The sequence below is a fragment of the Acanthopagrus latus genome, chromosome 16 (assembly GCF_904848185.1).
Source record: "Acanthopagrus latus isolate v.2019 chromosome 16, fAcaLat1.1, whole genome shotgun sequence".
NCBI lineage: Eukaryota > Metazoa > Chordata > Actinopteri > Spariformes > Sparidae > Acanthopagrus > Acanthopagrus latus.
The window spans coordinates 1,213,399-1,228,280 of NC_051054.1; the positions used below are offsets into that span (position 1 = coordinate 1,213,399).

At 45.6% G+C, this 14,882-nt stretch overlaps 1 protein-coding gene across 9 annotated transcripts in view; it reads right to left on the bottom strand.

Annotated features, from left to right (window-relative positions):
• The window catches only part of LOC119004396 (neuronal PAS domain-containing protein 3), a 234,903-nt gene that overhangs the window by 84,330 nt on the left and 135,691 nt on the right, over positions 1-14,882 (bottom strand). The gene's annotated exons all lie outside the window — the stretch shown is intronic.

Sequence of the window (14,882 nt, forward strand, 5' to 3'; positions counted from 1 at the left end):
TGCTCCTGAATGCCTCGTCAGGAGCCCCGCCTTTAGTCACTGTGTGAGGTCACGCTGTCACATATTTGCATAATCAATGTCTCACAGCTAGTTTGTGACGTAAAAATTGATTTAGCTCAGCTGCTCAGTTGTTGTTGTTGTTGTTAGCGTTGCTGGGTCGGGCATGTGTGAACTGACCAATCAGAGCAGACTGGGCATTCAGGAGGCGGGCCTTAAAGAGACAGGAGCTAAAACAGAGCAGCACTGCACTGGACAGTATGACAGAATAAAATTATGAAGCAGAATATTTTTCTAACTGTAAGAGCAGCTTCAGAGTTCAGTATTGATCCTGGAGGCGGCAGCAGACCTTCACGTCCTTCTGGTAGCTTCCGGTTGTTTCACACGATTCACGTTGTGGATGGAAACATGTGAGGATCATGTGATGTGAGCGGAAAGCTCCAGAAGAGCTCCTCAATGAGCCTCGAGGGGGGATTAATATCAAGTCGTTCAAATGTAGGAAAGAAATGAAAATTTCAACATTTCAGCAACGATTCAATGACTGCAGAAAACACTGTGTTGTGATCGATATCTCAGAATATAACTGCTGGTGGAGCTTGAGATGGTTTCGTCAACATGACAAAGTCGTAAATAAAAGGATAAATAAATGGTCATGACGTCATCTCTCTGATGTTCTTTAGTTTGGAAACAAATTCACGTGAGATATTCACGAGTATCCCGATAATCAAAATGTGTTTTCAGTCACTTAATTCCCAGCAGAGTTAACACAGTCGTATCTTCAATATCTGGAGAAAAGTGAAGGTTTCCAGGGAGTCCCTACATTTATTAATGTTTTTAGTCATTATGCTAAATTAATATTCATATGAAACAACAACATGAAGAACTGACTGCTCCTGTTTTCACTCAGACTTTATCTCTAAATGCATCCGACCGCTTCGTCTCTCTCGTGATGAACAGCGAGAAGCACAAGATCAGATTCTGAGGTTTTTATAGAGACATCCCACTCTGCAGCCGGACGGAGAGATGAAGACGGAGAGAACGGAGAGAACGGAGGACGGAGGACGGAGGACGAGAGCGTGGGGGGGCGAGACCGGCGGGCGAGAGAGCACCGAGAGGAACAGGGAGAGAGAGAGAGATTATGATTCGAAACCAGTGGACGGCATTTGTCTTCATTTAGTGTGACTGCCTTCATGCGTTATTATTAGTGGCTGTCGGAGGAGGAGAGAGAGGAGAGAGAGAGGAGAGAGAGAGAGAGACAGAGGGGAGAGAGAGAGAGAGAGAGAGAGAGAGAGAGACAGAGAGAGAGAGAGAGAGAGAGAGAGAGGGGAGAGAGAGGAGGAGGAGAGGAGGAGAGAGAGAGAGACAGAGAGACAGAGAGAGAGAAAGAGAGAGAGAGAGAGGGGAGAGAGAGGAGGAGGAGAGGAGGAGAGAGAGAGAGAGACAGAGAGAGAGAGAGAGAGACAGAGAGAGACAGAGAGAGAGAGAGAGAGAGACAGAGAGAGAGAGAGACAGAGAGAGGAGAGAGAGACAGAGGAGGAAATGAAGTGGGGAGGTTGTAGGAAAAGAGAGAGAAACAACAATGGAGAGTGATGGGAGGAAAAAAAGAAAGCTTTGGTTTTTCTGCAATGGGCGGTGAAGGAATCATCCACTGAAACACACACACACACACACACACACACACACACACACACACACACACACACACACAGAGGCTGAGGCTGATATGTTGGAGGCGGTCCAGGACATGACATCTATTTTAAATATTTGTCCTGCTCATGGGGAGATGAAGGAAGGTCAATGGACTCCACACACACACACACACACACACACACACACACACACACACACACACACACACACTCACCATTTTTCAGTCATATTCTCTTAAACTCAGGATTTCACTGGACAAATATGTTATGTGTTCTTACTCAATCAGTGCAAAATAGATGATATATAATAAAGAAATGACTGTCAGCTCAACCTGACACTACATCTGCAGACAAAGAAAGAAATAATTCATGCCGAATTTATAAGACAGGACAAAATATTGAGAATTTGTCACAGATTTTGTTTTTGCAACATTTATAAAGCTTCTTCTAACTCATCAACCCTTAAAACTATGAACTTTTAGAGGGAGTCTGGGCCTGATGTGCAGCTGATCCAAAGATCCGGGACAACTGGCTCCATCTGACCCAGATATAAATGCAGATTGTCCCCACTGGGTGTTAGCTGTGTGTTTGTCCACTGTGAAGGATCTGATAATGAGCTCTGTAGGCGTCGTCAGGTATATTTTGAATATTGGACCAGTAGCTTCTTCCTCCGGCCTTCAGTCTTGAGATAAACTAGGATTTCTCCCCGGCCGACCCGTTCACCTCCGGGAGCCATCACCCTACTCGCTCTTGTAACTCTTCAAATTATCTTAACGACGCTCCAGCCGACCAATGAGATCTTTAACTCGCTCCTAGAATTGTTTTGACAGCTGAAACGACGCCTTGTTTAACCTTCTCTCTCTCCGTCTTTCACCCAGATCTCATTTCCAGTTGGAGAAATGAAGTCGTATTGACGTTCGGTGTTTTTCTCTGTGTGTGTGCTCCAGTTATGAATCCATAAACCAGCAGCGAAAACAGCAGCTCTGTCTGTTTCCTCCCCATTAATGATTTCTCTGTGTATTTTGCTGCAGATGAAGTGCTCCCAGATTGAAAATGATTTCCCCTTCTTTCTTTTTATTTTTTCTAAATCTCATTAAGATGATTCTTTCCCTCTTGTTCCATCTCTTCATCCCTTTAGGTTTCTTCTCTCTGTTTTTATGGACAAGAAACTCCCATCCAATCAAATAAATCCTCCTCTCTTGTTCGATTTCAATTTCCTCCTGCTGTCCCCATGTTATTTTCATTTGTTTTGGAACTATTCTTCATCCAGAAACACACCGAGTCTGATGCACGCAGGCGTACAGACATAAAGCCGTGAACACAGGCATGTTCAAATGCACATACACGCTCAACATCACAGGTACACACACACACACACACACACTCACAGGTAGCTGCATGGAAGCTGCTCCACTCCTCAAGCTCCTCTCTCTCTAACCAGCTGATTTAGTGCTGAGGCACGTACTGGAGTGGAAAACAAACGCCTCCAGCAGCAGCGGCGGCGGCGGCGGAGCGAGAGGTTATGTTTGACACGCCGCTAACTCTCACGGTAAAAATTTAAAGAGACTCGGTTTACAGACGAGATGTTAGCGAGCCTGCGGAGAGTCCGACAGCAGGAGAGCAAACGCCCCCCACCGCAGTAAACCCCACCCGTCTGGTGCACCACAAAGGGCAAAACAAACACTGTCGGATATATGTGGAAGGTGAGTTTGATCCAGAACTGGATCCAGTATCTGTGCTGTTCTGTGCAGAATCACTCAGGCTCCGGGTCATCGGGTCGTGTTTACCTGCTTTAACAAGATCGATCACCAACGTGAAATTTTAAAGAAGAAATAAAGACGAAACTCTGACGACTAACCCGGTTTTAAAACAGAACCAACCAGATCGAACCAGTCCAGATTATCCAAACACATCCAGAACGCATCAGACCAGAACAGTGATCCAAGCAAAACCAAATCAAACCAGATCCAACTGGAAAAAGACCAAAAACACACCAGGCTGAACCGGACCGAACCTCAGAGCAAAAACAGAGTCAACCTAGACAGAACCAGACTAGACGGGATCAGACAAGAACCGCCTGAAAACCAAAACATATCAGACCCAAACACAACTGGACTGGACCAGACTGATCCAGACTGAACCGAGCCAAGCTGAACCAAAACCACAAACCAAACTGAACCAGACGAAACAAAACAAACCAGAACCAAACAAAACCCAGAACAAATTAGACCAGGCCAGACTGATCCAGACCGAACCGAGCCAAACCAGAAACAACAAACCAAACACACACACACACACACACACACACACACACACACACACACACACACACACACACACACAGAAAGGCAACAGATCGGTGACGGGAGTGAAGCCATAACCTTCCCCTCCCTACCCACAATCCCTCTGGGGACTGCCCTCGCCAGCTGCTGCTGCCGCCTCCCTGACTGACACTCACACCCACACACACACACACACACACCCACACACACACACACACCCACACACACACACACACACACACACACACAGTGGAAATTAGAAAGAGACAAAATGAGAGAGGAACATGGAGGGAGGAGAGAGAGAGAGAGGGTGAACGACAGCCAGAATCATGGAGGCGTTTCCCGTTTGATTAGAGCAGATTTCTCTGTTGGATTGTAGTGATTATGGAGGGTGACAGAGCCAGGTGACGGAGACATGCCAGCCGACACACACACACACACACACACACACACACACACACACACACCTCTGCAGACTCGTTAACGTGAACACGACACATGTGTTCCACGTCTGCGCTCGGCTCCGCGCTCTCGGCGGGCGGATGACAGAATGACGGCTCGACAAACGTCACATGACGCAACACAAAACCAATCAGAACACAACGATGTCATCAGCTGAGTGAGATGGAGACACTCGACACATCAGCCTCATCGTCATATTCATTAATATATAAACAACAAGGCTGTTAGGTTTGTTTGATTATTCTTTAATAATGTATTCAATGATTTTAAACAGGAAGCTTTTCTTAATTCAGGTGAACTTCTTTATTTTAAAATCACTGAACGCTGGCTGAGAGAGTAAAATCATGCAGCTTGAAGAATGTTTTAGATTTTAATTTAATGACTCACTTAAGACTGAAGTATCTGGGAACATATTGTCCAGGCTGATCGATACTGTTTTTCTGCCCTCTGGGGTTGAAAATCTACATTTTTCATTTAACATCTGAAGTCTCCTGAGATCAGACCACCCGCATCGCAGAAAATTAGTTTTTACGACCCATATTTACGTTTCTTGTCAGGTGGCGACCTCTAGTGGCCAGATTAGTTAATGCAGCTGTAAAGGAGGAAGTCAGGTTGATGTAAATATTTCAGATCATTTTGACGTCTCAACTGACATAAACAGCGTTATCGTCTGCGTAGAGAAACGTCTTTGCCTAAAACCACGACGTGTTTCTAAACGTAACCAAACTGCAAACATACGACGACGGTCCGGTGCGACTGTCACCTCGTGGAGGATATAATCAGATGTTTAGATACGAGAAACAGTCGGGCTGGTTGGTCGTAGTTAGAAATGTGCTGTATCTCCACCCAACAGTGATGTTATCGTGCCCTCGTGTCCACCTTCACTTCGCTGCAGCAAAGTGAGACATTAAACCACCAGAGGGCGACGAAGACACGATTTTCAAAGGGTTTGACGTCAACTAAAGATATTTCTTAATGGAAAACAGCCTCAGAAACATGTTTGTATTCCTCAAATTCAAATATCACATTAACTCTGATACCAAAACCCCAAACTAGCACTTTAAACAGTGTTGAAATAATCCTGTGATAGAAAAGATTAAAACACAGCAGGTTTTAAAATGTAGAAACATGACATGCTTCAACTGTAGAAGGAGAAACGTTACTGGATCCTCAGAAACAAGAGGAGGCTTAACCACTGAACAACAGAGGAAGAGGAAGAGGAAGAGGAAGAGGAAGAGAAGATGACGAGAGGACAAAATAAAAGGCAAGGAGAAAGGAAGTAGAGAGGAAATGACAAAATAAAAGCATCTCGGAGAGAGAAAGAAAACAGAGAGAAGAAAAGAGAAAATCCCCTGTCGTCTCTGTGACAGTAAAACCATTAATCCACATGCTCACAACCTTATAATGAAATTATTCTACAGAATCCGCTTTCACTGACTGACTGTGTGTGTGTGTGTGTGTGTGTGTGTGTGTGTGTGTGTGTGTGTGTGTGTGTGTGTGTGAGTGTGAGCAGATTAATTTGGCGGGGGGTGAGGATTCGCTCTATCCTGCGTCTGGAGAGGAGGGAAGGTTTTACATCTCAACCCTCCCTGTTCAGCTCAGCGTTAGTAACACACACACACACACACACACACACACACACACACACACACACACACACACACACTGAACAAAACATGAGGCACACACACTTTGCAGGAACAAATAAATGTGTGAACACATAAATAAATATGCAATTACACACAGCAGTATGCACACACACACACAGTCAGAGACAAGTACACACATGCATGCACACACACACATACACACACACAGAGAACAAAGCGACAGAAGGACAGAGATATAATCTGATCGTCTTTTCATTGATGCCGTTTGTTCAATTGTCACTTTGACTTTCTAGTGATCCTCTGATTCCTTTGATCGCTCTCTCTCTCTCTCTCTGTCACACACACACACACACACACACACACACACACACACACACACACACACACTCACACACACACACACACACACACTCACACACACACAACACAAACAGTGTTCAGTCACTGTTCATCTGTTTCTACCTCTCTCAGCTGCTTCCTCTCATGTACATATGTCTCCATTCAGTTGAGTAAATGTGTCGTCTCCTGTTCTGGTTGTGACCCGGGTTTTTTTTTGGACCATCCTGGTTCTGAAACATCGTCTGCAGTACTCAGCACGTCAGAAGAAACGAGGCGCCTGAAGGTCCACAGAGGATTAAGCGATGAACACAGCGGACACATTTTGTGGTGACCAGAACAGGTTTTTAATCCAGAACCTGATGTTTTCTGAACCCTGAAAATTCGACCTAAACAAAGTAAACCTAACTGGGTCACATGCTGGTGACATCACTGTGGCTCCTTTTCTTTTTCCTGGCTGAGGCGAAAATATTCACCATTACTTTGCGTCCTACAGATGATGTCATCAGACACTTCCTGCTCGCTCTGATGTCACAATGTCCAATCAAAACAAACGGATGGTAAACGTCAGAGGATCAGACTCGACCATATTAACTGATCAGTGCAGCTTTAACACCAGATAAATGTTCTGGATGTTGTGATGACAGATAACTGAACATTTTAAAGTTAATTATTGATGTTACCTCACGTGTGGTTATACGATAAATCACGATACATTTATCATATAACAACATTTAAATACTGACGCCGACTCGTTCTGGTGTCTCTGACCTCCGTCACCCTCCATCCTTTTACCTCCTCGCCCTCATTTTCTGTCTGTTCCTCCGTCTCTCTCTCTCTCTCTCTTTGGCCCTGAGCCTGTTGAAATTCAGCCCGACTCTCAAGGTTGTTAACTCTCTCTCACACACACACACACACACGCACACACACACACACACCGGCATCACGTCGGCCAGGGAGGGGGTCAAAGTTCACGGCGGTCCGCCTGCCTCCGCGGTCCTCCCACCGGACCGTGTGATTGACAGCAATCAGGACTAACCTCCCCTCTCTGCACCTCCCTCCCTCCGTCCTCCTCCACCTGTCAAGACAAAGTGGCTGTGTGTGTGTGTGTGTGTGTGTGTGTGTGTGCGTGTGGACTGTTTCCTCTGTCATTTTTAATTATCCAAATGATATTCAACTTCCCCTCCTCGAAAAAAAAAAAAAAAACCTCCCATAATCCTGCAGTCCAGCCTCCCAACAGATGCTGTCAGGAGGGCACCGTCGCGCCGCCATTAGCATAAGAGCGTGTTTGTTTAAAGAGCCGTCCCGCCTATAAAATCAAACAATTAGAGATGCAGACAAGCCGCGGCCTATTGACTGCATAAATAATAAGATCTGCACTCGTCTTTTTTCTCTCGTTCACCCTCGTTTCTTCCCCCTCGTTCGCTCTCTGGACGCTTCGTTTATTGGTTCAGACCTCCTCTCTCTCTCTCTCCCTCTCTCAGTTATTCCCACAGCTAATGAACCTGCTGGACCTCACAGGAAGTCAGAGAGGGGGGTTGTGGGTAATCAGGATGCGAGGCTTGACGCTCACCGGCGTGACCTTTAGTCTCGCCGCCGCCGGGTCACGCCGGGCCTCTGGAGTCATCTGCGCATGCAGGCTGGTGAAACCGGGCTGAAACTCACCGCTCGCCGTGTGTGTGTGTGTGTGTGTGTGTGTGTGTGTGTGTGTGTGTGCGTGCGTGTGTGTTCTCCTTTGAATATGCAGGTCTTAAAGATTCATCCCGGAGTTCAACGCTCCGACATGGAGAGCGGAGGAAGATCTCTGCGTCTCTGACGGAGCTGCAGCGCTTCATGTTTCAGACTCAACATATTCTCTTGATTTAGATTCTTACCTGTGATGCAAATACTTCATTACTGTACTTTCATCAAGTATTTGAGTATTTATTTATCTGGCATCTTCTGACTCTCTCTCCCCATCAGAGCACATCAGGCACGGCAGGCGAGACGAGACAAAGACGTAAGAGGACGTAAACTGTGTTCAGATTATCTACCGTCTCTGTCCGTCTCTTTACAGTCAAGGACGTTCGTCTCTCTCTGCGTCTCTTCGAGAATCTCGAGTGTTTCGTCTTCGTCGCCACTCGTCATTGTAAGTGTCTCGTATCTGGATACGATCCAGACGAGATTTAAGCAGCACTGAGCCACATCTTCTCCGTCTCTGTTGGTCGAAACACAATCTGCACCCAGCAACAATCTCTCCTGTGTGGACCGGTCCGGCCCGTCGTCCCTGTCTGTACCTCTTTTACACCGGACAAAGGAAACCCAGTAACACCTGCCGACACCTGGCTGTGGTCTCTGTTCTCTCACTCACTCTGCAGCAGTCTCAGGTGTGACGCTCATGTTTCACTCTTTTCAGAATATTACTGATGAAGACTTTTTAAAAGAAGTTAGTCTGACCTGTTTCGACTTCCCTGTTTAATTATCGGATCATCTGATTGTTATCAGTCCATCTCATCTGCTCCATTCAGGACCTCGGACAGCAACTATGACATCACAGCGAGGTAACGAGCCAATAAAGACGAGTAACGTCTCAATTCTCCGACGAGCTGAAACAGAAACCAGACTGAGGGATGTTCAGCAGTGGTCCAGTCTGTGACTTCCTGTCTGCGTCCTCTCTTCTTCTTCTTCTTCTTCTCCTCCACACAGACACGTTTCACCACTTCCTGTTTATAAACCTCCACAGCAATATTCCCATAATCCTCGGGGGGAGCGGCTGATCTGTCCTGTCACCCTCTCACGTCTCCGCGTCTAATTTCTTACCTACGGTGACACTCATTGGTTGACAGTTTGATTGACGGGGCTGACAGGAAGCAGTGTCGTGTCTGCACCGGCGCCGTCGCTGTCGTCTTTAATTTCCCCGTCATCGCCGTGACAACACACAGGCGCCTCGCATCTGTTTCACACGCAGGCGGAGTGACGCGGGTCGGCTAACAGCTGCAGGTGAAGGACTCAAACGCCTCGCACGGATCAAACAGGACAGTCGTTTGGGTTTTTATTTGTCTCTCACACACACACACACACACACAAACACACACACACACACACACACACACTGCTGCTGCCTGATGATTGGTTGACAGCATCAGTGCAGATATCAAACCATCAATTAATTACTCAATCAATAAACTCTCCCAACTTCCTACAATTACTTCTATTCTATAGTTTCCTCGTCTCACAGATTTCTTCCCTCGTCTCCTCGTCTCCTCGTCTCCTCGTCTCCTCGCTGCAGGTCTTCAGGTCGTCCTCTGCACGCCGTGTGTTTAATTCTCACTCAGAGAGGCAGACGACAGTGTGTGTGTGTGTGTGTGTGTGTGTGTGTGTGTGTGTGGTCACAGGTGTGTCTCGTCCTGCCAGGTGCTCGGCCGGCTGTCAGTCGCATGAACACAAAGAGAATCACACACTTTCTTTTCTGTCCGTCTCACGTTGTGACTTCAGTAAAGCGTCTCTTCATCAGTCGCTCCTCGACTCTTCTCTCTGTTTGGACTCTCAGTTTTACTTCTTCACCTCCCTCGCTCCTCTCTTCATCTTCTCTGTGTAATTAGTGTCCGTCTGTCCGCTGCGTCTTCATCTTCAAACAACACATGGTGTCTTTAAAACATGGCCGACATCAATCTGCTCTTTAAAGTCCGCCAGCGCTTTCACTTCATCAGCAACAACCAAACTTCCTCCTACTTCCTGAGCCGCTCAGCCCCTCAAAAACTACGATGACGTCCTGAAGTTCAACTTTTCAACACCTGCCACTGTGTTTGTCTTTAAAGGAGCAGTCTGTGAAATCTGACTTCAAAGGGACAAACATCTATCTTGAATCACTGTGTTGTATCTTCTTTGAAAGAAAATCACAGATCAATAACTCGTCGTCAGGCGGCGTGTCGGGTTGTTTCTCAGCGACAGATTCAACTCTTTGCATTTCCCTCGTTACTGTCACAAAGTCGTTATTCAGCCTGTTTCATGGTCGACACCACGAGTGATACTGACGTTTGTTTGCAGGCTGTAACCTCGTGTGAACGTGGTAATTATTACCACAGCAAAGGAGGAAGTCAGGCGTCTACGGCAACTTAAAGTGACAACAAGGAACTTTAAGTGTTTATGAAACAGTCTCTGATTCCTCTGATGATTACAAATGACCTGTAACAGCAAACAAGACTTTTATATAGTTATTATTAACGGCTGTGCTCGAGTCCGATCACATATCATGGTTACAGTCACATTTCAGTCCAGGCGACTCATCCTGGTCTCTACCGCTTCTGTCAAAACGGGTCACTAGAATCTAACGTGTCAGGTTATTAGGTTCAGATATGAGAATGTTTTTCTTTTGTGTACTTTTACTTTTCCTGATTCTTTAAGTGGACATTTAAAGCTGCACAAAATAAAGAGTTAAAACAAAAGTCACATGATAAACGCTGTGAGAACAGACAGTCATTATGCATCAGTACAATGAATCTAAGTTCAAATGAATCTAGGTTGATTCGACCCTGAATACTTTATGTTTTCAGGAGATCTGCTGCAGGATCTGTTGGTGATTGAAAGCTGAAGGAAGCAGCGACACTTCGGGTTGGCGAGCGCTCGTGTTTGATGACTCAATAATCAATAATCTCTCTCCAGATTCATCCTGAACGCAGTGAAATACAGAGACGACACACGCAGAGGGGTTCGTTTACCTCAGCCTGCTGGAACATGCGAGTGTTGTAACAAACTGGAATTATCTTGCAAAGATGAATTATTCTGGTGAGTTCAGACATTTTTAACAGATCCAGGTTTTTAATTTGATAAAATCCTCGAGATCGGTTGATCGAAGAAAACAACAAAACGCTGCTGCATGTTTCTCCTGCTCAGATCTCTGATGAGCAATAAAGTTCATACAAATACAACCACACACACACACACACACACACACACACACACACACATCAGGCCTGACAGCAGAGCACACATGGAGCTTTACATCCTGTTTAACGACTGCTCCCCTCGTCTCTCTCTCTCTCTCTCTCTTCATTAAGCGTTATCAACCTCTCTGGCCTAATCTCTCTGAAATTAGTGTCTGGTCTCCACCACCTAAGTGACTGGCTGGCATTCATTAGCGCGGCGGTTTAGCCAAATCAATCACGGCGCGCCCCGTCCGCCACGCTTTCTTAAAATGTCATCCTCAAACTTCTCACAATCAATTAAGCGGGAGATTAATGAGGCCAATTTGCCACCAACACGTCGGGGGCCTTCCTCCGCCACGCACACACACACACACACACACGCAGACACACAAACACACACAGTGATGTAGAAACCAACACGTGTCGGCACGTCGATGACACACAAACCAGTTAATGTAGAAAGTGTGTTCATCCTGAGTGAACGAGAGAGAAGTTCATTAATACGATAATAATACAAAGTTAGATAATATTTTAATATTCCACTAAAACTGTGAACAAGGAGAGACGGATGTTATCAACAGATAAAATCTGCACGACACTAAAATATCACCCCGATCCTGAAACACAAGAAGAGAAGACGCACAAGCTTCGACTGCTTCTGTCTTCATCTGTTCATCTCTAAGGACACCGAGTCGTTATCTTGTTACGTGTGAGCGCTCAGACACACTTCAGCCTTCAGCTTCATGATTCTGTTATTTAGAAAACAAAAAAATCTGAACAAAATCAACATCAAGGTAAAATAAAAAGGTTAAGATGGACCAGAGAGAAAAAAAATCTCTGTTTCACAACTTTCACTCGTCGTTCTTTCATATATCAAACTTATTTACACTGTTTAAAGGAACATTTCATCCAAAACAAAAAAATTCAAAAAGTCAGGTGACGTCAGTCCACAAAACATCTCCGGAGCTTCACAGTAAAACGGCGTCGCAGCGTTCTGACTCGCTCACAACGCTTCATGTCAACGAAATGACACCTTTCAACAGATTAATCTCCAATAAGAAGTCTCTTCCTGTAGGAACGCTTTCAAAGTAAAATGCTGAAGAAACACACACACACACACACACACACACACACACACACACACACACACACACACACACACACACACACTCTCTCTCACACACACACCTTCATCTGACTTCCAGGTGAGACGAGGCCCACGTTGTTCGTGTCACTTCCAATCTCACAGCTGCTTCAATCTGCCCTGGGGATCTGCCTCATACGGTTGTCATAGCGACTCTCCAGGGATTATAACAAGGTATTATGGGATGTCTAGTGTCTCTGCAGGATGAGAACATGGCATTAACACACACACACACACACACACACGGCGTGCGATGCTCAGCGCAGCGTGAGTGGATGCGCGGCGGCTCGTCGCAGCCTCGTGTTAACACTCACACATGACAACATGATGTGCAGGGCGGCGGAAGAGGAGAGTCGGTTGTCACGGCGACACGCTCGCCGTCTGCAGGATCAAAGCAGGACGGACAAAGAACAAACGCAGCCACGAGGACCGTGAGAGACGCGGCTGAACGCAGGGCTGATGCTCCAACGTTTGTTTGGTGGCTCTTTAACAATCAGCTGGTTCGCGGCGGTCACGGCAGCCATGGCGGTCACGGCAGCCATGGCGCCCTCTAGCTGCCAGCGGGACGGTCGTAGCTGTTCACGTTACACAGAAACGATCTCAGACTGTTTCTACCTGATTCATCTGCTGACTGCTGCGACACGAGAGGCCACAGCAGCGAGTCTGAAATCAGCAGGAAAATGACTTCCTGAAGAAGCTGATTGGTAGTTGAGACTGTCAGATTGATCAGGTGGTTTCCAAACAATGCTGCTGATTGAAGGACAGTTACTGTTGCTGGAGACACAGAAGACGATCTTTGGTAACATCATGATCCGGTTCTGATTCATGATCCAAAATTATCTTTTGTTAAACATTAGTTGGGGTCTGTAGGAGAGACACAACTGGAAATTAAGATAAACGATCTTTTAAAGCTCTTTGTTTCGTTTGTTTAACGTGTTGTTAGCTTGTTAGCTTGTTAGCTTCTCCTCAGCTGGTCGTCCACAAGAAGCTTTTAGTGCGACTGCTACTGAGAATAAATGTCAGGTGATGAAGTATAACGTTGGGAGGGTCTCTCGCTTTAAAGTACAGACACACACTGTGGATATTTTTCAGCCGATACGTTAACCGATAATAGAAACAAACATTTTGATGCTTCTTCATCACGGCTCAGACGTAGAGATTAAAGACTTGATATTCCAGCTGAGTTGTGTTGTTCGGTGACGACATGTGTGGCTCTCGTCTACGTTGCGCGGCTCTACACAGCTGCAGCAGTGTGTGTTTAATCTTCTCTGTTTTTATTGGCAGCTCACAAAACACCTGTAAAGGTGCATACCGCCACCTGCTGTGAGGAGACGCTGCACAGCTCAGCTTTGTATTATTGGCTACGAGTTCTTTAATTTATCCGTCTGATATATGTTGTGCATGTAAACTTGTTTTTAACTTACATCTCATATGTATTTTGAGGTCAAACCTCTGCGGTTTCACAAAGTTAACCTCTCGTTTACGACAGAAGTGACATCACTGTTGTCGCCGTGACCTCGTCTTGTGTGGACGGCGATAAATAAATCACAGATCGTCCTCAGACGTCACGTTTTTACACCACCAATATTTAACACGACTGATCTGCTCAGATTTTCTCACAGGACACATTAATCTGCTTTCTCTGTTACAGACGGTCAGAGTGTGTGTGTGTGTGTGTGTTTCTAACGTCGGGTGTTTCGCTCTGTAATGAATTCTTCATATCTGTGAGCAACTTTTCCCGTCAGGATCCTTGAAGACGATAAAGGGATGAAAAAAAAGAAAGTACAAGAAGATTAGAAAAGTGTAGATTTTTTTTTTATTTTATTATTTTTTTTACACAGCGAGGTTCACTGGTGTCAGCGAGATTATAATAATAATCAGGTGTAGCTGACACACACACACACACACACACACTTCCAGGTTTAATAACACACAAATGTTGAAAAGACTTCAGGAGGTTTTCGAAATCATCTCAGAAACGGATGCTCTTACAAATAGTGCGTATGGCATCACACACACACATGCATACACATGCACAGATGCGCACACACACACACACACACACACACACACACACACACAGATTAGCTGCCTCTATCAGCTGTGGTATCGCGTCAGCCTGGTTGTGATGTTAAAAGCTCAGCCTTTGGGCTGTATGTTAAACAGATAAGGAGTGGAGCATGTTAGGGATTAAAACTACAAGACACACACACACACACACACACACACACACACACACAAACCCGAGGGAGCGAGCCAGCGATAACCCAGTCATTATCATACTTTCATAATTCCATTTAATAATTCAGCTTAGCGGCAGCAGCAGCTGGATGTTGAGGAATAATTGAAGTCGGCGGTGGTGAAAAAGAATCTGAGGCTGAATTATGAAGAATCACTGCGCTAATAACGTAAAGGTACGTTATGCGGAACGAGTTCAGCTCCGGAGACGCTCAGAGGCAAAATCAGAAGAAATCATTCAGATAACAAAATGGTGTCAA